Source organism: Euprymna scolopes, chromosome 39 (genome assembly GCF_053919585.1).
Source record: "Euprymna scolopes isolate OS-2025 chromosome 39, ASM5391958v1, whole genome shotgun sequence".
Taxonomy (NCBI): domain Eukaryota; kingdom Metazoa; phylum Mollusca; class Cephalopoda; order Sepiida; family Sepiolidae; genus Euprymna; species Euprymna scolopes.
The window spans coordinates 4,874,789-4,901,218 of record NC_136520.1 but is presented as its reverse complement, the minus strand read 5'-3'; the positions used below and the strand labels follow the sequence as shown (position 1 = coordinate 4,901,218).

Below are 26,430 nucleotides of genomic sequence, written 5' to 3'. Positions count from 1 at the left end.
AAAGAAAAAATCATTTTCCACATGCAACAAAGACATAAAATGATTTGGTTTCCCTTTCGCATCGGGATGAGGGTAGGAGAGAGACGGGCGAATATTGGCGGAGCAGTGAGAAAGGCAACCCGAATTTTGTTTTATGGTGTCAAACATACGCAGAAGTATCCAAAACAGAAATTTAAAAAAAAAAAAAAAAAAAAAAAAAAAAAAACGTCTCAATCTGGATAGTTCTTGGGGGGTGGGGAATGCCAAATCCGGCTATGAAGATACGGCTTCCTGCACCAAACATTGATTTTTCCCCCCTTTCCATTTGCAAAACGCAAAGTAAGAAAAAAAACTTTAAAAAAAAAAAATGTTCTAATAATTTGTATTTTAAACATTTCACTTCTTGTCAGTAAAAAAAAAAAAAAAAAAAAAAAAAAAAAAAAAAAAAAAAAAAAAAAAAAAATCTAAAGACAGCGAGTCAAGCACGATAACCATTAGGCCAGTTTGAAACGATCTTTAAAAGTGTTTTCAAACCTACTTATTCTTTACAAGGAATCTATCATGGAAATGATTCACGCATGCGCATTTATGAAACAGCTGACAAACAAATCAAAATCTGATGACCCTCCCATGTACCAATTTTTCATTTTGACCCCTTAGAGGCCCTTTTTTCCAGATGAACCCTGATTAAAGTGTTCTACATGTCTGAATACCCTATATACCAAATTTAAAGCATGTAGATCAAAAATTCGTTGAGTATACAGGTTGAGAGTTGTCCTCACACATATTCTCACTTTTATAGATATAGACTACCCGTGACCCGTTGGGTCAGTATGTTATATTAGCTATGGAATTAATGTATGAGCGTGACACTCGTGACGTAAAGAAAATAGTTTTTTTGACAAACATTTCTATGAAAGTATATTGAAATGAAAAAAGAATATAGATAGATTTCTATGAGTCGTTTTGTTTATAATTGTTTATTTTTGAAAAAAAAAATTTACAGTTACTAGATTATAAGTGGATGGCCATACTTATAGGTAAATGTGCATTGAACAGATACCATAATACTTATTATACCTATTTACTATGCCTCCCCACGAGACAGAGTTAGACACCAGGGTCGTTTTTTAACGCGGAGAAAAGGTACAAAAATAAAAATTGTCTCAGTCGTGAAGGATTTCTCCTCCACTGAAAGAACAAGAAATAGAAGTGCAGCATCTGAAGAACAGATACTACACTTTGACCAAAAGGCCAAGGATCACACATATGTATATCTTTTTTTTTTTTTTTTTTTGACATCGTTCATTTCTGTATTACGTTTAAGTTATCTTAAACCCCCACTCTTCCCATATTAAATAATAATTTCGAAATAATAACGTTAATATTTCAGTGCGCAGGTCATGCGCGCATGCGCAACCGGATGTCGTAAACCGGAAAGCGGGTTACATACATCGTTACCAGGTCGTTTGAGCCTTATATAGATAGATAAATATTTTGCACACAAAATCTTAAAAAAAAAATTTAAAAAAAAATGGGTCAACGCGTACAATTCACATACCTTATCTTATTTTCGTCTTTTTTCAATGGATTATTATCGATTGGACACTAATCTATCAGAGCATAATTTTTTTTTTTATATTTTTAAAGATTTCTGGGAAATCGATCCGCCATATCGGAACCACTCGAGAACAAAAAACCGAATTATTGTATTTAATGCTTTTGTTTAGGAGAGGTAGATTTTTTTTTTTTTTTTTTTTTTTAATTTGTTAAAAGTTAATGAAAAATTATTTTTTTGCAATTATGAATTTGTTTTTAGATGAGGGATGGTTGTCTTTTTTTTTTTTTTTTTTTTTTTTTTACAAAGGAATCACCACTTATCAAGGCCTAGAGGCCACTCGAGGATAAGAGTTAAAGAATGTACAGTAGTCAAAGGGACAATATAGTAATCACTAAATTTTAAGATTAGATTTTCTTCGATTTTCAATACTTGTTGGATAAATCTCTGTACAAAGCTTATCTAAGAACACTGCCAGACATATAAATTAGCTGTGTGTGAAATTTGCAAAAGATAGGCTCAGCAGTTTTTTTTTTTTTTTCCAAAGGAATCTCCACGAATCAAGGCTCAGAGGCCACTCGAGGATAAGTATTAAAGAGTGTACAGTAGTCAAAGGGACAATATAATAGTAATCGTTAAAAGTGTAAATTTGGTAAATTGGATTACTTAAGGGGAATGGCTCATCAAGAACTTGTTTACGTTGGACTTGAAGACGACCATATTGTAGTCAGTTGGAAAGCAGGCAAACGGAAGAGTTTCACAGGTGTACAGTTCAACTTTACAATATGCTCAATCCAAAAATTGCGCAGAACAAGCTCTGTTCATGGAATCTACGTTTAGGTCTAGGCACATATAAAGAGTGGGGGAAACTATTAGTAGTGTTTTCAGCTAGACGAGTGTTTCTCGTGAATATTTGGCAAGAGGAGAGCATAGATTGGAGCTCAGACGAGCACTTTCGGAACCTATGAGGAAGGAACACACAAGGTGACTTATGTAATAGAGTTCAGTTTATAAAAATAAAATAAATGTTGAACTATGACCTCGGGTCAACATGAGGATTATTCAGACTTATTTCAAATAAACATTAAATTAAGAAATGAGTCATCATGAAATGTCCATTTTGCATTCTTTTTTTAAAAGATTAAAAAAAAATTTAGAATTTCGGGTAGGAGATCAGTTTCATTTGAATTCTTTCGATTCTCATCTTGAGTGTTATTTTTCACAACCTTTTAGTCGATGTAACCTCCGACCTTCTCCAGGTTTATATGTTATCTAAAACATGTATGAAAATTTTGGGAAATTAACTTAAAAAAAAAAAAAAAAAAAAAATTTTTACGTCTCATATTCAACATTTACAGGAAAATGTTAAGAAAAGTACGTCTTTTGAAAAGTACGTCTTTTGAAAAGAACGGTTATTCCTTCCTAATCCACAAGTACATGACGAACCCTGTGAATAAGTTATTTAATAAGTCTTTAAGAATTCAAGTTCTTATAATGGCTACTTCTTCAGAAATCCCAAGATTAAATCATGTAAAGTTTTAACGATTCAACTTTACAATATGCTCAATCCAAAAATTGCGCAGAACAAGTTGTGTTCATGTGGGCATGCCATGTGTTCATTCATCATATTCAAAAACCAAAATAGATACAGGCTGGAATGATAAAATTGTCGCCCTAGAAATAACACGACTCCATTTCCATTTGATGAAAACCGGTTTTCTTTTTTCGATGCAGACCATCTACTAGTTGATCAGTTGTGTACAAATCCCAAGAGCGATAGGAGCCTTCTATCGTGTCTGAAAGTGACACAATGTTCAACAAGCGAGATCAGAGATGCGCCACTGCACAACTCATGCTCTCTATCAATCAATATTTATAATCATGACAATAATTATAATCAATAATTATGACAACAGGACCATTACCAGCACCCCCAAAATGCAAATCCAGACAGTTCAACGCTTGAGGACACAGCTCAATAAAGGTTCCAGTCATAGTTATGGTCTTTGGTATTGTTTCAAGTGAGGGCCACATCATGCCACCTCACATCTTTGAAGTCGGCTTAAAAGTCAACACCAAAGCATACCTGGATGTGCTGAAGAGTGGTGATCCCTAGTGCAATTAGGTGCCTGCTGGCAGACCCTGGGTGTGGCAGCAGGACTCGTCGCCGGCCCACAAATCCAAAGTAACCCAGGCTTGGCTTCAGAAGGAGTGCTACGACTTTGTACCCTCTCCTCCTCCGACCTGAACCTATTGGACTACTTCGTTTGGTCATACATTGAGAACATCACCAACATGACCTCCCACAACACCAAAGCCAGTATGATCACTGCCATTCACCGAGTATTCGCCGAACTCTCACAGACACTTGTGGACAAGGCATGCTCCCAGTTTCAGACCTATATCTAGGCGGTGATTGAGGCTGAAGACGGCTATATTGAATAGATACCAGCTCTAGTACATTATCAAGTTACCTAAATTGATTTTTTCAATAAAAATTCTAAAAATTAAGCTGTAGTGTTGTTTTCTTTAGGGTGACAAATTTAGCGTTCCACATTTAAAGTTTGCCGAAGATGCTTTAAATGAAAAAAAAAAAAAAAAAAAAAAAAAAAAAATCGTTTTTATAAGGAGTGGAGCCATTTTTGGAAATTCAAACTTTAGTTTGCGAAGTCGTTAAAAAGAGGCAAACGAAAACCTGAAACTTTTTTTTCTTTTGAGAATGACGAAAGTGCTTGTATCGTTTTCCGGTTCAATTTCGGATCACAGCATTTTGCTTTTTAGATCAAGTGAAATTAAGACGGCCATTGTTGGATAATTGATATTTCTTTAATGTTTACATATCAAAATTGTGGCTAGACAAGCACCTATCCGAAACCAGTTCGAACCTACCACCATCAAATTGACAGCCAGTAGTTCTACCTAATTCCTCATAATATCAATGCCTGCAAACAACCTCCCCAAATATTTATATGAACATTTTTTTTTATTACATTGATCGATTAGGTGTATCAGAATTTTGAGGGAATTTTTGACACCCGTCACAAAACTGCGAATAAAATATAAAAAAAACTCGTAATTTCTCTTTTAAAAGTGGGTTGTTTATTTTCTTTATGGAATATTACTTCCAAAATAAACTATTAAAGTTGTTTAAAAAATGATATAAATATTATTTTTTAAAAAACAGTGTTTATAAAGTGCCGGCGCATCTTCATGCAGCCATTTTTTTTTAACGTAATGAAATCAATTGAATTTTATGAGTTAAATATTTTTCAATTTTTAAACTTTAAAAATCTATCAAAATTTTTCTATTGGTTCAATTTTTACGATATTTTCAGGATCAATGTGAAATTTTATGCTCTTTCCAATAAACCAAATACAGTATTTTGGACAAACGTTTCTTTTAAATTAACCCACCCCCATTTTGAAATGTCTATTAAAATTTTAATAATTAATTTGTACCAAAGTTTATATATCACAAATTGAAGATAAAAGATCAATAAATAATATAATGTAATTAAAAAAAAAAAAGAAAGTTTTTTTTTGGAAATTTACCTGTAAAGTCCAAAATGTAAAACCATTAAAAAAAAAAAAAAAAAAAAAAAAAAAAAAAACATGTTGAATTTCTTTTTTTTTTTTTTTAAGTGGAAGCTTATGTTATGCTTAGAATGTCAAGTAAATATGGGATGCTTACAATATTTTCTATTTCATAAAATGTTTATTTTAGATATAAAAAAAAAAAAATTCAGTCGATAAAGAGTATTAAAATATATCAATCAAAAACTCATGTATTTCATTAAGAGAATTTTTTTTTTTTTTTTTTTTTTTTTTTTTTTTTTTTTAAATCCGTCAACTGGTTCTTTTGTTTAACAATAAAAACTTATAAGTGAATAATTTTCGTTTTTTAAGTACGGAGGACAGAAATACTAAATTTTGGTTTACAGCATGTATTAAAAAGACAAATTATGTCCCTTCTATGCGCCGGAATATAAGGCGAATAAAATCAGACTTGTCCCCCTTTATTTAAACAGTTGAAAAAAAAAAAAAAAAAAAAAAAAAAAAAAAAAGGAGTTCGCGTTTGTTTTTAATCCTTGTTTAAAAAAGTATTTTATTTAAAAAGGACATGGAATATAAGTATAAATATGGATAAATTCTTAACAATGAACAATGGAAGTACCCATTCAATAGAATTTTTATAGGTAAGTGATTTTTTGGAATTTATATATATCTTTATAATTGAAAGAAGTAAAATTTCGTTTTTTTTTAATCTTTTTAAAGGAAAATTAATTTAAAGAAACAAATATTGCATAATTTGTTATTAAACCTGTTATTTATTTTTTTTTAAGTTTTAGTCTTTGCTCCTTTAATTAAAAAAAAAATTCGGGTTTGAATGACATTTTTCAAGAATTTATAAACTTTGAAAGACAGTAAATCTAAATATTCGATTGTTTACCTCGAATTGTTAATGATGATTTCTGACACTGCTAGTGATCGATTTGTTTGTTGAATATTTATAAACAAAGCTAAGTTACTTTTCTACCTACCTTGAATAAGTTTGTGTTTTAACTTATTTTAAAGTGCATTTACTTAAAAATAAAAAAGGTAATTGGCAGATGTGCAGTTTAGCGGTGTAAATTATTCGACAGACAAACAGTTATAACATATAACATTATTAGACCCTAAGGCTGAAATACGACTCGAAAAAAATTTTATCTTATTTTTTCAACATTTTTTATTAGACTAAATGTACGACAATCGGGGCTGCCATATTATTTTTAAATTTTGGTCTTTTAAGATTCTGATTGGCCTTTTTAACGCTTTCATTACAAAATTGGCGGCCAAAACAGTTTCAATAGCATAAAAAAAAGGCCAATCTGTCAATCTCAGAAAGGCCAAATTTTAAAAGCAATATGGCAGCCTCGATTGTCGTACATTAGTCTAATAAAAATGTTGAAAAAAATAAAATGGAATTTTTTTTCTGTTTCATTTCAGCTTTTTGGTATATAATAATGTGTTTTACATAAAAAAAAAATAATTTTTATAACTTTTTGCCTGTCAATAATTTACACAGCTAAACTACACATTTGCCAAGTAATCTAATGCCTGTCCAGTTAGAATGAAAAAAAAAATTGTCTCATTATAGCCACAGATGCGTCTTAATAATCGCTCAAAAATCGAAAGAGAAACAATACTGACAGAAAAATAAAATAAATGGCACGAACCGTACGAAAATGTAATGTACCATTTGTTTCATTTTTTTAATTTTGAGCGATTATCGAGGCTCGACTATGGTTCTAACAAGACAACCATTTTTTTTTGTTTCATTCTAATTCGACAGGCTTTACACTACTTTTTTTTTTATTTTTAAGTAAAAACACTTTAAAATAAGTTAAAACACAAAACTTATCCAGATAGGTAGAAAAGTAGCTTAGATTGCCTTTGGTAACATTTATCCGTCGTATTTTTTTCACTTTTTTTTTTTTTTTGCTTTGTTGGCTATTCTAATAAATGCCCGTCATTTTTTTTTAAATACCTTTATTTAAAAAAAAAAAAAAAAAAAAAAAAAAACACTTTAAAATAAGTCAAAACACAAAAACTTATCCAGATAAGGAGATGAATAACTTATCTTGCCTTTGGTAACATTTATTTGTTGGATATTTTTCTTCATTTCACTGCAAAATGGCGCAAAAATAAATTATGTTACACATATTTTAAAATCTTTTGTTACCAATATCCAGGGCAATGTTAAGTAGCCCTGCTGATGAGTTATTTATTCATTTTGAGGCAAAGTTTAAAGGAGAGAGAGGGGGGGAATGCTTGTGCATTTTACTAAAGACATTAAAAAACAAAGATATCGAAAAACAACTATATTGTACGTACCCGTTATGGAATACAGTTCTTGTAAAAAAAAAAAAACAAAAACACTTCATTTGACCAAGTAGTTTATTTTTACAGAGGAAAATCAAATTTTAATGTTTTTGGAGAGGTGATAGTCTAGACTTCAAACGAAAACGGTATTAAAGGACAGAAATTTAAAAAAAAAAAAAAAAAAAAAAAAAAAAAACTCAAATATTTATTTAGGTATTTTTTCTGCCCACGTTTCAAAATCTCAAATTTTGACAGATTTCAAGCGGCGATGGAGTTATCTCTCCTGGCGCCCTCCCTTTTCCTCGTCCGCGAAAATAGCCAAGATGGCCGCGATACGATCGACTGATCTCATTAAAATTTGATTTTCCTCTGTAAAAAAAAAAAAAAAAAAAAAAAAAAAAAAAAAACCCTGCTTGATCAAATTAAGCGATTTTTGTTACAAGAACTTAATTCCATAACGGGTACGAACAATATAGGTCTTTTCCAATATCTTCGTTTTTTAACGTCTTTTTTTTTTCTTTTTTTTTTTTTTTTTTTTTTTAATTTCTTTGGTAAACTGCAAGTACAAAAAAAAAAAAAAAAAAAAAAAAAAAAAAAAAAAAAGGGGACAAAAATGAAAGACTCATTAAATATTCCTATTTTTGTTGTTGGGAAAACCCCTGTTCATTAATCCGGGAACTTTTTTTTTTTTTTTTTTACTTCGTCAATAAAAAACACGGGTGGGAAAGAAAATGGTGGATTTGAAGAAAGCGGATGTTTATTCAATGACACAAAAAAATAAATGACTTTATTCTTTGTTCAAGGTGTGGAGGTGTGTGTGGGGGTCGGGGGGTAGTGAAACTTGTCTTTGGTAATTTTATCGTTCAGATCACAGGTATTAGAATCCGGGTATGCTTACATGTTTATTTACTTCAAAAACATTTTGTTTTCAGAATTTATTTAGATGAGGTTTGATACTTTTGTTTTATTAGAAACATTAGCGGAGGGGGGTGGAGGGAGGGGGATCGCATGACTGCCGTGGTTTGCCAGCTAACCACTCCTTGGTATACTCATATCACGCACAGACAGAGCATGGGTTTAAGACATCCGTCATGCCTACCTTCACCGGACGATACCTTAACTTCAACTCCCATCACAGTATCAAACATGGAATCGCACGCTGCTTACAACATTGAGCAGAGACAATAAGTAGCGACACCATTACATACCACCAAGAAATGGTCAGGTTGAAGAATACCCTCCGTCATAACAACTACCCCGATAGCATACTATCCACCAGACGTGTTAAGAGAGGAGAATGAACCCCAAAAACCTCCAACGGTCTGCCTACCATACATACGAGGCATCTCCGAAAAGATTCAGAGAATATGTGCCCCCTACAACATCAGGATGGTATTCAAGAGCGAGTCAACACTCAGACGACACCTGGTACGAGTGAAGCCCCGCATGGAGAACATGACCAAGAACTGCATATACTCCATCCCATGCAGTTGCAGAAAGGTTTACAAGGGTGAAACAGCCGCCCACTCAAAGTAAGGGTGGAAGAACACCGAAAAGCGGTAACTAAAGGGGAGACGGAAAAATCGGGTATAGCCAACCATGTTTGGATGGAGACGGGGGCCATCGCCCCCTATGGGATGAAGTAAAAATAATAAACAGAGAGACCCACTGGAAAGTGAGAAAACTTAAAGAAACAGCTCACATGCTCGGACATAACAACCTACTGAGCAAACCAAGCGTTTGGACACCTCTGATAGAGAGAGAAAACCTTGAATAACAACATAGGTTTAAGATTAACAAAAACCAACTAAGAATTATCCTAGTGACATATGGCCGAGAGGTCCTAGACGTCGTATCAAAGTTTACAGTTACCCAAAGGTGCTGAGTTCAATCCTGAATGAAGGCAGTGAAAAGTAACATTCAAACAGACAATCAGCAACGATGTCCCAGAGCCTAGCTGGAGTCCGAACACGGTACCCCCCCCCCCGTAACAATAAAGGGTTGGGTTCTGAGACTCCTAACAAACGGTTCCCCAGTTCGATACATCTCCACAAAAATATAATCGATTGTATCACAGGATCTGATTTTTCAAATCAAAGTTAGCACAAAAACCTGACCTGATGAAGCAATGAAAAAATGCGATAAATCAGTTGTAGAAATCTAGAAAACATTCAAAAAGTAAAAAAAATCGTTGCCGAACGCAATTAATTTTTTTAAATTATTATTTTAATAATTAATTTGATATTAATATTATTGTTTTAGTAATTAATTTGAAAAAAAAAAATGCCATTATTTAAAAAGAACGTTCATGCACATCTCAATTAACAGCGTAAATTATTTCAGTTCTTTTATGAATAAAACAATTGCATTGAATTAAACAGAGCTTCCCCTTCTCCTCCCTCTTCCTATGTACCTCCCTCCCACCCTCTTGATAGAAACACTTTACTAAAAAGAACAATATGCGAACGCTGTTGCATCCACTAATTAAAATATAATGTTTGGCTAAGGTGGGGGGGGGGCAGTAGCGTTTACAAAAAACTTTCTTGGGTTTGTATTACTATACAGATTCGAAAAAGTTGTCAAAAAACAAATATATAACAAATAAATGTTATCAAAGGCAAGATAAGTTACTTTTCTACCTAACTGGATAAGTTTTTAGTGTTTTTATTCAATGTAACATGTTTATTCAGCTCGAAAAACAGTGTTTACCGATGTATTGGATAATTTAAAATGGCGCCCGAATCTCTCTTTGACATGGTAAGTTTGGGAAAAGGAGTTATAAATAAAAAACTTGACAAAATACGGTTAAAAACTCGCTCGATATATTTTACCGTGACATAAGTTGACATATAGTCGGTGGGTTTATAACAGTATTTTGCATATTTAATTAAATTTTTCAATTACATCGGTAAATACTGTATGTTTTTCGAGCTGAATAAACATGTTACAATCAATAAAAACACTAAAAACATATCCAGTTAGGTAGAAAAGTAATTATCTTGCCTTTGATAATGTTTTTTTTTTATTTGTTATATTTATATTTGTTTTTTGACAACTTTTTCGAATCTATGTGTACAGTAATACAAACCCACTTTCTTCCTTTTTTTGTCCATTGACGCAATCAATTAAAAGCAACAGCAAATTAAACAGATTTTGACGCTTGTGTACTTCTGCGAAGGAATAACATTTTTGGTTCTCAGTTGGGACATGGGGAGAGTGCATAGCAGGGGCAGACAAATGCAATTTTAGAACCGAATAAATTTTTTTATTATTATTAATGCGTTTTTGTTTGTTCTGTTTTTTTTTTGAGAAAGTTTTTTTTTAATAACACTTTTTTTTTTTTTCCTAAACAAAATAGCCATTTTTTATTTTAAATAAAACAATTCTTAAACTATACAATTTTTCTTTAATTTTTAATAAAACATTATCATGCATTATTGAAATTCGTGTTAATTTTGAGAAAATTTTTTTTTAATTTTAAATTTTCATAATAAAGTCCAAACTTTTTTTTTTATGAATGAATGAAATTTGTTGATTACCCCTGCCATGCACTTTTTCCATGACCCAACTGAAAAAAAAAAAAAAAAAAATTTGCCCACCCCAGCATGATGTGACACAAGATCAGAAAGAAGTAATCAACCGTCTCAACAAAAATAACCTTCTTAGTGACACTCAATAAGGTTTCTGTTCTGCTAGATCTACAGCAGATGTGCTTACAGTTATATCTCATAGGATTAGCAGATCTCTCGACGGAGGCAACCTTTCTAGGGCAATTGCTCTTGACATATCTAAGGCCTTTGATAGGGTATGGCATAAAGGTTTACTTCACAAGATCTCTAGCTATGGTATAGCTGGAAATGTCTTCTCAATTATTAAATCATTTCTTTCTGATAGGTTCATAAGAGTAGTAGTTGAGGGGCGAAAATCAGAAGCTCACAGTATTAATATGCTGGTGTCCCTCAGGGGTCCATCTTGGGGCCAACTCTTTTCCTGATCTACATTAATGATCTTCCAAATCACATCCTTACATCATTTTTAGACATTTATGCTGATGACACTACCATTTATGGTAGCACATCTAAGACAGTAAACGACCAAGTTCTGATTCTCTCTCCTCTGATCTTGAGCACGTGGTACAATGGGGAAACGAGTGGCTGGTTACTTTTAATGAATCTAAAACCAAGCTTCTCTCTTTACATCATCAACATTCTGATCCACATCTGGCATCAATTGAAATGAATGGCTCTCGTCTTCAGAAGGCCTCAAGTTTTGACAAGCTTCTGGGCTTGACAATTCCTGATCTGAAATGGAACATGTACATCAAATCTGTTGCCAGGTCCGCTGGAAAAATGCTGATGCAATTCTCTATATAAGAGCCAGGTACATCCAAGGATGGAATACTGTTGCCACATCTGGGCAGGAGCTGCTAGAAAGAACTTGTCCTGCCTTGATAGAGTTCAAAATAGACTTTGTAGCCTCGTAGGAGATGTCCTTTTCTCTACCCTGCAACCTCTATCTCACAGGAGAGATGTTGCAAGTTTGTCTCTGATGTATCGTTATTTTCATGGAAAGTGTTCGATTGAGCTTCAGTCTATGGTCCCCCCTCACCAAACTTTCACAAGAAACCCTTGTCTAGCTGTAAACACTATCAATAATTCCCCCCACTCTTTATCTGTGCCTAAACCTAAACGTAGATTCCATGAACAAAGCTTCTTTCTTAGAACTGCACGCCTGTGGAATTGTCTTCCGTTTTCCTGCTTTCCGGCTGTCTATAATATGGTTGTCTTCAAGTCTAACGTAAACAAGTTCTTGATGAGCTGTTCTATATAAGTTAACAAATTTGATGAATTTTCATTACTAATGATTACTATATTTTCCAATTTCTACTGTACACTCTTTAACCCTTATTTTTGAGTGGCCTCTTGGCCTTGATAATGTGGTGATGCCTGTGTAAAAAAAAAAAAAATAAATAAATAAAAAAGCAAGGATGTCCAACCTTAAGAGGGGGCACTCTGGCCTAGCAAAAATTGCCTGGGTATCCCCACCAGCATTCTTCTAGGAAGTGCCTCAGACAACAAGTAATAAACTTTTTCCATCCGAAAGCAGGGTGAAAAGGCTTGGGAGGGTGGACCGCCTAGGTAATACCCGGGCAGCATACCTCAGTTCAACAGGTACTGAACCACCTATTGAACTGATTGTCAAGAACGGATTGTATTATTTATTATAGGTGTTTCTAACCCTCTCACCATAGAAACACCTCCTATAATAAATACATAATATCAATGAATTACAAGGGACGTGCAATAAGTAATGCCCCTGACCCACTTCCACTTGTCTGATCTAGCTGAAATTTTGCACGTGCAATGATTTATATCTCTATGGGTCATGTGGCAAATTACAGCTCTGAACTAATTGTAGTTTCTGTTTTACAGGTGTTTGAACTGAGTCAGGTGTGAAATGTAGCCTGTTGAATGTCAAGCAGTGATCCGGTTTTTGTATTTGAAAGGACGCACACCACAGGAGACTTGATGAAATGAAAGAAACTTAGTGATAATGCCATATCATATGTAAAATGCTGGCATCGTGAATTCAAACATGGCCGGAAGTCTGTGGAAACAACTCCCAGACCTGGTCGCCCCCTCCCCTTCTGCCATTGATGAGGAATCTGTTCGCCAAGTTGAGGCTGCCATTTTGGAAGATCGGCGCATTACTATTCGCCAAATAGCCCAAGATGTCAAGATTAGTACAGGGTCTGTGGAAACTATCATTCATGACCATTTGCATATGCATAAGATGTCTGCCAGATGGATTCCCAGGTTGCTCACACCATTCCAGAAGCAAGAACGCGTTGAGTGCTCAAGGATGAATATGGAGATGTGCAAAGAAGATGAGTCAAAGTTTTTCAAAAGACTGATGACACAGGATGAAACCTGGGTTCATCACTATGATCCAGAGACCAAAGCCCAATCAATGCAGTGGAAGCACTTGGACTCACCATCTCCAAAGGAGGCAAGGGTGCAGGTCGCCGCTGGCAAGGTCATGCTCACAGTCTTCTGGGACCAGGACGGAGTAGTGATGACAGATTTCCTGGCAAAGGGTACCACAATTACAGGAGCCTATTATGCTTCACTTTTAAGGAAATTAAGGGAGGCTATCAAAATCAAGAGGTGGGGAAAGATCAGCAAAGGTACCCTCCTCCTGCAGGACAACACTCTGGTCCACAACTCGCATGTCGCCAGATCAGAAGCACAGGCGTGTGGTTATGAAATCCTCCCTACTCTCCTGATCTTGCACCCTCTGACTTTCACCTCTTCCCAGCCATGAAGTTGTTTTTGAAAGGAAGCGTTTCCCAGATGATGCAGCCTTGATTTCTGAAGTCACGTCGTGGTTCGAGGACCAACCTGGGGTGTTCTACAAAAACGGTCTCCAGAGCTGCATCAAACAATGGGAGAAATGCATAACTCTGGGTGGTTCCTATGTAGAGAAAGGCTAATAACTGTGCCAAGTTTCGTTGCTCTACTGCTATGGGAAGTGGGTCAAGGGCATTACTTATTGCACGCCCTTCGTACATAACAAAAACACACTCATCTCATTTGTTACACAACTATATTTGAATTTTAACAAACATTTTTTTCCAGAAAAAATATTAACTGCGTCCTATCTTTTTAAAATATATTAACGACTATATGATGTTATTAAAAATCTCCAACTCTTTAACAACGTAACCCCCCCACCCCTTTTTATGTCCAACGTCTTTTTCCGTTTCTGAAAATTTTCAAATATTTGTACTGGTGTTTTTTGTTTTAATTTCCTTCATTCACAGAAAATCTCGAAATAAAGATGAAACGTTGATGAACACATAACTATTTGTCCTTTTTATTTTTGTCGGAATACTATTTCCATTATTCTCATCATATATATCTCAACATCAAAAATGGTTTTATCACTCAATGAGGAACCCCTCCCTGGATTTTAGCCATTTATCCCAAGCTATTTGCTGCCATATGGGACTCATGTGGTGCATAAGGTCGTCCCTCCATCTCGTTCTTCCCTTTGGCTTCTTATGTTCATGAGGTGTCGATTCCGTTGTCCTGATGGACCATCTGTTGTCCTGCTATCTGCCCTGCCCATCTGTGTTTGGATGTTTTAATGGCATAATTGATGTCAATAACTCGTTTGTTGGCGGATCCAGACGTTTGTCTTTCTGTCTTGTAGAGCGATGCCTAACATTATCCTCTCCATCTTCCTCCATGCTACTACCCAGATTTCACTTTGGCGAATTGTCAGGAACCATGTTTCACTACCGTAGATCATGACAGGTAGTACATATTCATTGAAGATCTTCCCTTTGATCGACATATTTGCTTTTCGGCTTCTCATGATATTCTCCACTTTCCCAAAAGCTGCCCATCCCAATACTACCCTTCTCTTTATCTCAAGGGAGGAGATTTCCATCTATCATATTCCCCCCACCCCATATATATATATATATATATATATATATATATATACACACACACACACACATATATATATATATATATATATATACAGTACTGATTTAAAAAAAAAAAAAAAAAAAAAGACATGGGTACCATCAGTTAGAATTGAAATTAAAACATTTAGTGCTGCAGTTGCGTTCGCTACTGTTTGAGCTAGCACAACAAATAGATAAGAAAGTTATTTAATTAAACCGCTTTTAGTTTTTTAAATTTTCTTCCTTTGAAGATTGTAACGTTGGGTATGAGGCAGCCAAACCAGCTGCCAACGTTGCTCTGCTTTTTTATTGAAACCAACCAGGAGCTCTTTTTAGTATCCTCGTTGTTCCCTTAAGTGCAATTGTCAGAATCTCTTTTGCACTTGCTTCAACAGGAATATTAGTTAGGTAGGACTTCAGGTTCTTCTTCTAAGCCCTGTGGCACCTATAATAACTGGTATGATTGGTATCTCCTTAAAATTCCAGTTTTTCATATCATACATGGGACCTTGATATTTGGTCTGCTTCTCTCTTTCAGCTCTGTTCAGACCTCCATCATGAGGGACACTCACTTCAACCAAGGTTGCCGCTCTCTGACTTTAGTTATGATTAGGTTTATGTATGCATAAACTAATAGAAATGTCGATAAATTGAAATGAACATTTTGCATTTCAACTTGCAGACGTATTTCTGTACGCGTTATCCATCCAAACAGATTTTACTCGATATAAACCATCCTTGGTTTATGATAACTAGGGCTATGACAACAGCATATTCTTTTCATTGTTTTGACTCTCGAGTATATATCAGTTAATATCTTATGTTTTTATATATAGAGTGGTGTGGTTCTCGGTTGATTAACTGCGTCTGTGTCAGGTATATACTCGAGAGTCAAAACAGTGAAAGGAATATGCTGTTGTCATTACTATTTCCTAATAATTTCTGTGTTAAGTGACCAGTAGTTTAAGAGTTTATCGGTTAAATATTTACACACACGCATACATTTACTGTTTTATTTATATAGCTTTTACTCAACCTGCCAACTCTGGTTTCGTGTTTAAACAGACCAAAGCAAATACAAGTGTGTAGACTTTTACCGATTTGACATGAATTATTGTTTCTTCAAATTTTATTTTTGCTGTTTTTTTTAGGTTTCTTTTTTTTTTTTTTTGTAGTTAAATTTCTTTCAACGAGTCACAACTCCTCAAGTTTACTCAAAGGATAAGTGTTAATGAATTTGTCAACGTAAGTATTATTGAGGACTTTTGAAAATGGGCAGAATTTGATCAATTTTTATGGAAATCGCTCTAGACAAGGTATGAAACCACTTGATGAAAAAGAATGAAAAAGGATCACAAAGACATAAGATGCCTATTAACCTTAATCTTGAAAAGACAAAGATTATAGGTAGGAAAAAAACTGTCAGCAGAAAGAGTGCCACAAACTTGCAGGTTTTGCAAAGAAGCTACTGCAAGGGTTGGCGACCTACAACTTGCAGGTTGGATCTGGCCTGCAAAGTCATTTTGACCAGTCTGCGAACCTGATTACCAATGACTTAATTTTTAACACTAGACGAGGGCTTCGAATTCAACAAAATACCTGCTGTTATCATTTTCTAATCCAACCAACTGAATTTGAATACTATGACTGCAAAAACAATCAAAACCCAATTATCTCCATTTCTGTACAAAAAAAAAAAATAAACATAAAATACAAACCAAGAGCCATTTTGACTAACCGGCGACAGAAATTAGGCGGGAACAACCATCTACCAATATAAGAGCCAGATACGTCCAAGGATGGAGTACTGTTGCCACATCTGGGCAGGAGCTGCTAGAAAGACCTTATGCCTTGATAGAGTTCAAAATAGACTTTGTAGCTTCATATGGGATGCCCCTTTTCTCTTCCCTGCAACCTCTTTCTCACAGAAGAGATGTTGCGAGCCTGTCTGCTTTATTATTTTCATGGAAAGTGCTCGTCTGAGCTCCAATCTATAGTCTCCTCTCACCAAAAACACTAGTCTAGCTGAAAACACTCAATAATTTCTCCACTCTTTATCTGTGCCTAAATCTAAATGTAGATTCCATGAACAAAGCGTCTTTCTTAGAACTGCACGCCTGTGGAACTGTCTTTCGTCTGCCTGCTTTCCAGCCGACTACAATATGGTCGTCTTCAAGTCCAACGTAAACAAATTCTTGATGAACCGTTCCCCTTAATCCAATTTACCAAATTTACACTTCTAGCGATTACTATGACATTGTCCTTTTGACTACTGTACACTCTTTAACCCATATCCTCGCGTGGCCTCTGGGCATTCATAAGTGAGGATTCCTTTGAAAAAAAAAAAATTTGAGAAGGACAATGTTGTCTCAGTCAGCTTTCTATTTCACGTCTCATGAATGTAAATCTTACCGTATGTGTATCTACGTAGGTACGCAAGTCTATATGCTTTCAATTATTTATACTTTTGAAATCAGTTTAATACTATACATTATTTATACTTTTGAAATCAGTTTAATACTATGACTGCAAAAACAATCAAAACCCAATTATCTCCATTTCTGTACAAAAAAAAATAAACATAAAATACAAACCAAGAGCCATTTTGACTAACCGGCGACAGAAATTAGGCGGGAACAACCATCTACCAATATAAGAGCCAGATACGTCCAAGGATGGAGTACTGTTGCCACATCTGGGCAGGAGCTGCTAGAAAGACCTTATCATGCCTTGATAGAGTTCAAAATAGACTTTGTAGCTTCATATGGGATGCCCCCTTTTTAAGTTTATATATATATATTAAATACAATTTAAGAAAGAATTAGTTCTGTAATAATAACTACAAGATCTGCATGCATTAAAATATATTCAAGCATATTTTACGACCCATCAAAGTTGGGCACCCCCTGCTGGTTTATAGATGTGCTTCTGGCACGTGTTCTTCAGAACCGTCAGAGAGAACCATAGATTGGAGCTCAGTCGAGCACCTATCACGAAACAATAATGGAGTAGAAAAAGACTAGAAAGAAGTAGTTGGGAGAAGAGAACATGTCCCACTAGATTTCGAAGTCGGTTTTGTACTTTGCTAAAGCAGGAGCGAGATGGAACCATTTCTCGAACAACCTTAGCGACAGATTTGATGCAAGTCTTCCATTTATTGAGTGAAGTGGACGGGGCGGGGCATCAAGGTAAGAGAGAACCATTCATTTTAAGAGGCAAAGTGAGTAGCCAAGCGTTTTTTTTTTTTGTTTTGTTTTTTAAATATTAAAACCAGCCAGCTCTTTCCCCATAGAATAAGATTTGGAGCAAACAAGAAAAAAAACAATATAAAACAAAAAAGAATTTCTATAAAAATCACCGATGAAGGTGTGGGTTGACCGAAATATTTGATTTATATAATTTTCATTAATTGAAAATTAATTTGGTCGAATTTGGTTACAAAAATGATTTCTTTTATTTTCAATGTAGAAATATTGGATCTATTCCCTACACACACACACGTCACCAGCGTTCTTCCTATACAAATTACAGGCATTAATAATTGTCTCCATCTGTCACCAGGAAAGGCTGGCTATCTCTGACATTCACGAAAATGAAAGAAAATAAAAAATAAACATAAATAAATAAACAAATAAATAATATCTATAACTAATTGGGTTGGCCGAAATATTTGATTTATGTTATAATTTCAAAAATCTTTTAGCATCTAATTTGGTTTAAAAAAATGATTTCATATTTTTAATTCTGCTTTTTAATGCAGAAATATTGGATTTGTTACCAACACACACACACACACACACACACACACACACACACACACACACACACACACACACACACACGTCATCAACTAAAATCTTAGGCAGATATCAATCATGCCAGTTATTATAGGTGCCACATGGCTTATGAAGAACCTGAAGTCCTGCCTAACTAATATTCCTGGTTAACCAAGTGCAAAAGAGATCCAGACAATTGCACTTAACAGTGAGGATACTAAAAAGAGCTCTCGGTTGGTTTCAATAAAAAGCAGGGGAATGTTGGCATCTGGTTTGGCTGTCTCATACCCAGCATTACAATCTTCAAAGAAAGAAAATGAAAAAAGTCCTCAACATTCTCTCTGCACGAATTGAAGACAAACTCTCTCTCCTTTTGAAATCAAGAGTGATTGGCTATCTCCAGTATTCCGCGTCATAGCTAGACAGTGAAGAAGAGAAATTGTTTAGAAATAATTCAGGGAAACCTGGGGTTACCGAAATATTGGATTTGTATTGTTTTTATTATAGCAGAGTATGTGGGGTCCCTCTTAAAGAGTGAAAAATTTACTTTCACCATGACTAATGTTTGTGCAAAATTTCCCCAAAAAAAAAAAAAAAAATCTAATAGTTTTTGAGAAAAGTATGAACAAATGGGAGTGAATTACTAAGTCCAATCCCTTCTTTTTCGAGAACCAAAAAAATCGGCAAAAGGGATGTGAGGAAAATTCAAAGATGAAAGACCCTTGAAGACACAAAATTCGCAAAGTCAAAACATTTCATTTGAATGGATTTTTCGATTTAATCTGTAGTTGCATAAGAGATGCATCTTACATGCCATCGGGGCTGGTAATTGCCTTCTCTAAGTAGCGTAACCGACTGAGGCCAATCAAGAAATTGGAAGAATAGCGATTATTTGTATCAACATATTGATTGAAAGGTAATAAAGTCCATGACAGAAATTCAGCCGAATCAGTCATTTTACTCAGAATTATTTCAAACTCCCCACAATAGGGATTCATCCACAGAAGTATGGGTTTCCAAAGATGCTTTCTGCAGGAATAAGGGAAAGTTCCCTTGAATTAGAGACGAATGCAACACGTCCTTTCCTGACAAAACATTACTAGAAACTAAAATTGCGTTGCGATTTGGCTAGCCGTATTAGGATTTTTGATTGTAAGAAAACTTCTCCATGTTCTTTCATTTGTGACTAAAACAAAATTAATTATTAATCAAAATTAAATTAGAAAAAATGAAATCAATCAAAAAATTGCTGGGGAAAACATTGATGAGCGAACGTTAATTAAGATATAAGTAATCTTTAAGCAAATGAACCTATCAAGATAGAAGCTCTACATGTTCAGGTGGAGCAAAGCATTTAACTTTGAAATGCCATGGCCTAAACAGGTTCTTTCTTTTGTCTTGCCTATTGATCTGATGAGCTAATAAAGTTGATTTTATTCCACTTAGAACTCTTCTCTCACTTCTTTATATTAGCAGGGAGACCCGACGTTGTCTGGGATTGAATGAGGATAAAGTGCTCCACTCTTCTATATTGAAATCAAGGAAATCGCCTATTTTAATCATAACGTTAATCAAATTGATTGATTGCCTGCTTTAGTTAGGGACCCCCCCCCGCAGCATATGAGTGTGACAGGGTCAGATAAGAATGAAAAAAAAAAAAAAAAAAAAAAAAAAAAAAAAAAAATGAATAAATAAATTCCCCCTTTTCCTTTATTTTTTTTTTTTTATACACTAGCTAAAATAGTTAATGTTGCTGACGGCCGAACCTAGATCTGTCAATTCCACTGATTGGTCAAAAAACTAACCAGTTGCCTGGCCAGGTCTACATCTGGGTTGGTGATGTAGCAGTTAAACTATTTACTTAAGTGGATCAATGCCTGGTGCCAAAGTGATTCGGCCACACTGACCAACCGGTTGGCAGTGCACATTGATTTGAGCTGTCCCCTTAAGGACTATTTTTAGCCCTTTAGGATCTGAGCTGCGATCGCCAGAGAGACGCCAGCAAGCGACCTATACAGACCTCTCTCACTCACCCCTCCCACTGCTACTGGTTGACGATTGCAGTCAGATGGCAGACGACACCTTCAAACAGACATTTACACTTCCTTTCTCTTCAGTCTGAGATACAATCTCGGCTTTTTTTTAAATAAACCCTTTATTATTGTTTTGTTTAAAGCAATGTCGTTTGGCCTTGTGTTTATTTTAGTAATTATTAGGAGAGAAATGCACAACATTTCCCTCCTATAGAAACATTTAGAAGCATTTTTTTTGGACTGGAGATTCTGACCGGATCCTCTAACCCAGGGTTCCCAATTGAGAGTCTCGTCTTGAGATTCTCATTCGGAAGATTTTTGGCAAAGAGACTTTGTCGTTAATGAGAGGAGAAACTGTCATTTGTTGACACCGTCCACGAAAAACTTGGAGAATTATTCTAAGTAGAAACTTTTTTCCGAATCCCATCCTACATTCGACCGCTAATAAAATTATACATATTTTTCCATGTAAAGCTCTTTGTATTCTTGCGAATTGGCCACCTAGTGACCCCCACATGGTGACTGGTCCATATGAGGAAGAAGCTTCACATGCCTCCCCTCAGTGACAGTCCACAATACATTTTAGTCTATATTGCACTGCAGAGAATTTACTGTTAATTTTATAAACTTATCTGTAAATAATGGCTTCACTTAAAGTTTAAAATGCAAAAGTCAAGTATCAAGGTTCAATCGAGCTCTAAAAAGAAATATTCATTTCGAATGCGCTTCCGTCTTATAAAACAATCTACTGTTTATTTTATAGGCTGGGCCCTTTCTGCTTGTGCAGTCAGAAAATTTCTCAAATGCATTGGTGATGTTAGGTTGTATAAAAGTGTTAACTTTGGTCAAAATCAGACTTCCTTCTTTTATCGGATTTTTTTCGATTATTGATACTTATCAGACGCATTCAGATACAAACCCATGTAAGAACACTCCCAGACACATCGGATTTCTGCCCATCAACGACTACTTTAATAAACCTATCAGAGAGGAAGAATTTGATGGCAGAGGACATTTCCAGCTATTCAGTAACTGGAAATCTCGTGAAGTAGACTTTTATGCCAAACCTATCAAATGCCTTAGATATGTGAAAAGCTATTGCTATAGAAACGAAGTCATCGTTAATAGATTCAATGTTCCCGTGTGATATTACCGTCAGCACATCAGCTGTTGATCTCTCAGAACGGAAACCAATTGCTTGTCGCTAAATAGGCTGTTTATCACAGACACAAGCAACTTACTCATGATTGGTCTGGACTGAGATGCAGAAGATCCCCCCCTCCCGTGTTTCTATATACTGGGCAGACCATCAAAGTTTTCTAAGGTGTTAGAACAATTTTGTAAGCATAGGAGCTAAAGAATATTGTTTTCATTTTTTTTTTTTTCAATTAATTTTTCATTGAATTGTATTCGTAATAACAGAAATGTTTTTGCTTGAAAAGATTGTCCAACGTTTGCGTGTATTATTAAAAAAAAAAAAAAAAAAAAAAAAAAAACACGAAACTTTCGTTCGGCGTTTTATGTAAACTGCCTGGAAATTTTCGACGATAAATACTTAAAAAAGAAAAAAAAATTTTGATTCTATTTTCATTAAGCACACTTTTATAATTTATCTTTTTAATGGCCATATTTCCTCGCTGAGTGGAGATAAAAGTTTGAACGATTCAATTTTTAAACGCCATTCAAATATTTGAATGAAACGCGCTTAAAACGTTCAGGGCAGACGCATTTTTTGTTATATTTTAAAACTCAGTTTCATTACGTAATACAAAAGCTTTTACGCACAAAAATGCACGGAGGGAGAAGGGAACATCGATTTTACGTTATATAAAACTTTCAAGTTAGTCTCGCCGTCGTAGACATCAAATCCATCGTTACAATATAACAATTGGTTCTAAAATTAACTATTTATAAACACAGCATATTTTGATTGGTGTATTTAGTTCAATTAAGGCACATCTTGGAAAAAAAACATTCACGGGTAACATAAATTTAAACAAATACTGTAAGAAATTCTGCAGAAATAAGCAGGCTCCTCATTGGTCGGTTTATCCGTCCACGATTTCGTTTAAACCTATCAGATTGCTTGTTATTACAAACTTACTTGGCGCCAAATTTATCTTTTCAGATCACCAGTTTCGACAGACTCAGGTTGAAATGGACGTTCGAAATTCACTCGAGGCTTGCAGCCTCAAAATCACTGTCTCCAAGACGTTTTAATGTCCAAATGTGGGGCGAAATGTTATTTGCAAACACCAATGCCCTTATGTTGGGCGAATTATTATATCATCGCATACGGTTGCGCTCTGTGAATCAATTGACTTTCATCATTACAATATAATGTTTTTCAGAGACCAAATTAAGGTCTACAGTTTGACTTGTCATTTGTCCGCCATTCGGACGGTTATCTACAGTGAACTCCATGAGGCTACTTGGAAGGCATCACTCAACTCTTCAACCTGTTGCAGCGTTCTTCGTCAGCAGAGTTTTGTATCCAACATATCGTGAAGATGAACTATTACCCTTTTAGGGTGTTACCGACCTAGCACGGCAGAAAGCAAAAGATGACATCTTTTGCAACTTGGATCTTTTTGCTTTAATAAAATTTACGTTGAAGTTTAAAAAGGTGATCCTGTTGTAGTTTCTGATTTCATTCTGGCAAAACCAATGTGAGAGAATTCTGGGTGCTTGTGAACATATAGTTGACAGATCAATTTAAAAACACATACACATTTTACTGATATGAATATAAGCGTTGTTGCCTGAAGAGGTCTCTAGTTACTAAACACTAGAAGACCGAAACATGCTCATGACTGTGTAGCAACATATTACTGCTTATGTAAAGACAAATGTATATACACACACACACACACACTAGCATTTCAGCCCGGCGTTGCCAGGGTGTTTGGAGGTGTATGTTGAGAAAGAAAAAAAAAAAAAAAAGTGGTCATATTTTAATATAAAAAAAATATTGCTACTGTTGCAAGGAATGTGAACTCCCTCTACCATGCTAGAAAATTTCTTACACTGGAAAATATCCTATATCTCAACAAAGCCACCATTCACTCATGCATGGAGTATTGTTGCTACACCTGGGTTGGTGCACCAATCACTAGCTTCTACTCTTAGATATGCCCCCCTGCCCAAATATGTACCACATTTGCTAAGAGCCAACACGTCTCATCACTAGGGCTGTGACAACAGCATATTCTTTTCATTGTTTTGACTCTTGAGTATATATCCGTTAATATCTTATGTTTTTATATAGATTGATGTGGTTCTCGGTTGATTGACTGCATCTAACAGTGCCGGATACATACTCTAGAGTCAAAATAATGAAAAGAATATGCTGTTGTCACCACAACATTGCATCCCAGTGCTTGTTTTACTAGTACTTTCAGGAGATGTGCTGTGACAAAATTGCTGCATCTGTCCCCTTTCCTCCAGTTTCGCACTCTAATATATAGTCAGCAGGGCCCTTGAGAGAGAAAAAAAAATGTGCTGATACAAGACCATTTCTATCCCCCCTCCTCAACACTGGTCATATTTAAATAATTCAGTTGCACTTTATTACATGTTCTAAGTAATAAAAATCTTTTCAAAAATTTGAAAGAGGAATATTCGGACTGGTCGTCTGAGAGCATGTAAGTTATGCAGAAACAGTTGGTTATTATTATGTCAATACCAACACTTTTCATGCATATACTCTTCATAAAAATTAGAAATTCTTTGTTTAGAAAGAAAATTCACAGAAGACTTAACATCGTATGTCTGTTCCGGCAACCATCTGTGTGTGTGTGTATATATATATATATATATATATATATATATATATATATATATATATATATATAAACGGCTATATGTCTATCTCCATATTTTCAAACTCTCTCCTCTGAAGCTAAAAGTTGCAGAGCAGCACTAGGGGTCTCAAAGGATTGGATTTTTTCTGGGACATTCTTTTCTGGGTCTTTAGCCATTAAAATTGTTTTTAAGAGGGGCAAAATTGAAAAAAGTCGTTAAACATTTTAAACATTCATCTTAAGTGTATTTTTAATCAGTTTATATGCGTGTCACGTTGGTACAGTGGTAACGTCACCAGCTTTGCTTTTAGCTGATGGCACATAAATCAATTTTTTTTTTTTTTTTTTTTACTTTTAATTAATTTTAATATATACGAATCTGGACAAATTTAATCGTATTTTATGCCTGTTTTGCTCAGGCATAAAATACACTTAAATTTATTCAGATTCGTATATATTAAAATAAAAGTTTAAAAAAAAAAAAAAAAAAAAGATTTGCGCCATCAGCTAGAATCAAAACTAATATATATAATTTAAAAACCGATTTTTAATTGAATTAAAATTTGATTTTTAAAAAAAAAAAAAAATTTTTTTTTAATTTTTAAATTATAAATCACATTACTTATATATATATATATATTAGTGTTGGGACGATTCCTAATTTTTATACGATTCCGATTCCAGGAAAATATTGATTAACGATTCCGATACCAAGTACGATTCCGATTCCGATTCCTAGGGAATTTATTGTTTTGAAATATACCAGGTAGTTTTATACTTATGGTCGGTAGTTCCCAAATATGTTCCCTAACTTTGGAAGAGATATTTTATGTCTACACCGTCGTGTTTTGGATTAAATAAAATTATTATATAGCAAACTAAACGGAAAAATTAGCAAAATTTATTCTAGAGAAAATTTATTTTACTTAATTGGAATACAGAAAAAAAAAACCTCAAAGAAAATAGAATTTATCCTTCAGAGAAAAAACAAATAAAATAGAATTGGTAATCGTGAAGAAAGACAGAGCCTGTTTCCTCCGTTTGACTATAGGTGGCGTTACTGTCTGTCCACCCAGCTACGGAAGCACAAAATGTGCCACCCGTGAAATAAAAATAAATGTTTTTGTTATATTTTAATTTTAAACATGTTTTTTTTTTCTTTTTGCAAACATATTTACGTTTTTTTTTTTTGTTTTTGCAAACATATTTAAGTTTTATTTTTCCAAACATTTACGTGACTTGTTTTTTTTTTTCAAACATTTAAGTTTTTTTTTTTTTTTTGCAAGCATAAACTAAATATTTTTGAAATATTTTTCTTTTTGAAAAGTTTGCTTATGCACTTGTACCGCGCTATTTTTAAATTGTAGTTTCAAGTAAGATTCAGGTTTTACAATATCCTTTTTCATATATATATATATATATATATATATAACTACTCGCGGAAAAGGTAAAATAAGTGCAGAAAAGTAAGAAAAAAGGGAGGGGTCCATAAAAAAAGATTTTAAAAAAAAAACGTTGATTTTTTTTTTTTTTTTTTTTTAATCATAAGAGCGTAAAAAATACTCGCGGAAAAACGGTTGTACCCATAAATATGTTTAAAAGAAAAATATAGCAAAAACATTTAGTTTATGGTTGCAAAAAAAACAAAAAAAAAACGTAAATGTTTGAAAATAAACAAGCATCAAAACGTAAATGTTTGAAAAAAATAAAACTTATATGTTTGCAAAAAAAAAAAAAAAAACGTAAACATGTTTGAAAAAAAAAAAATAAAACTTAAATATGTTTGCAAAAAAAAACAAAACAAAAAAAAAACGTTTAAAATTAAAATATGACCAAAACATTTATTTTTATTTCAAGGGTGGCATTATATACATTTTGTGCTTCCGTAACGGGGTGGACAGACAGTAACGCCACCTATAGTCAAACCGAGGAAACAGGC

General features: G+C 34.3%; 1 protein-coding gene across 2 annotated transcripts in view; it reads right to left on the bottom strand.

The window, feature by feature from the left end:
- LOC145263625 (ferric reductase SjCytb561-like) overlaps positions 1 to 26,430 on the bottom strand; it is a 127,897-nt gene that overhangs the window by 89,011 nt on the left and 12,456 nt on the right. The gene's annotated exons all lie outside the window — the stretch shown is intronic.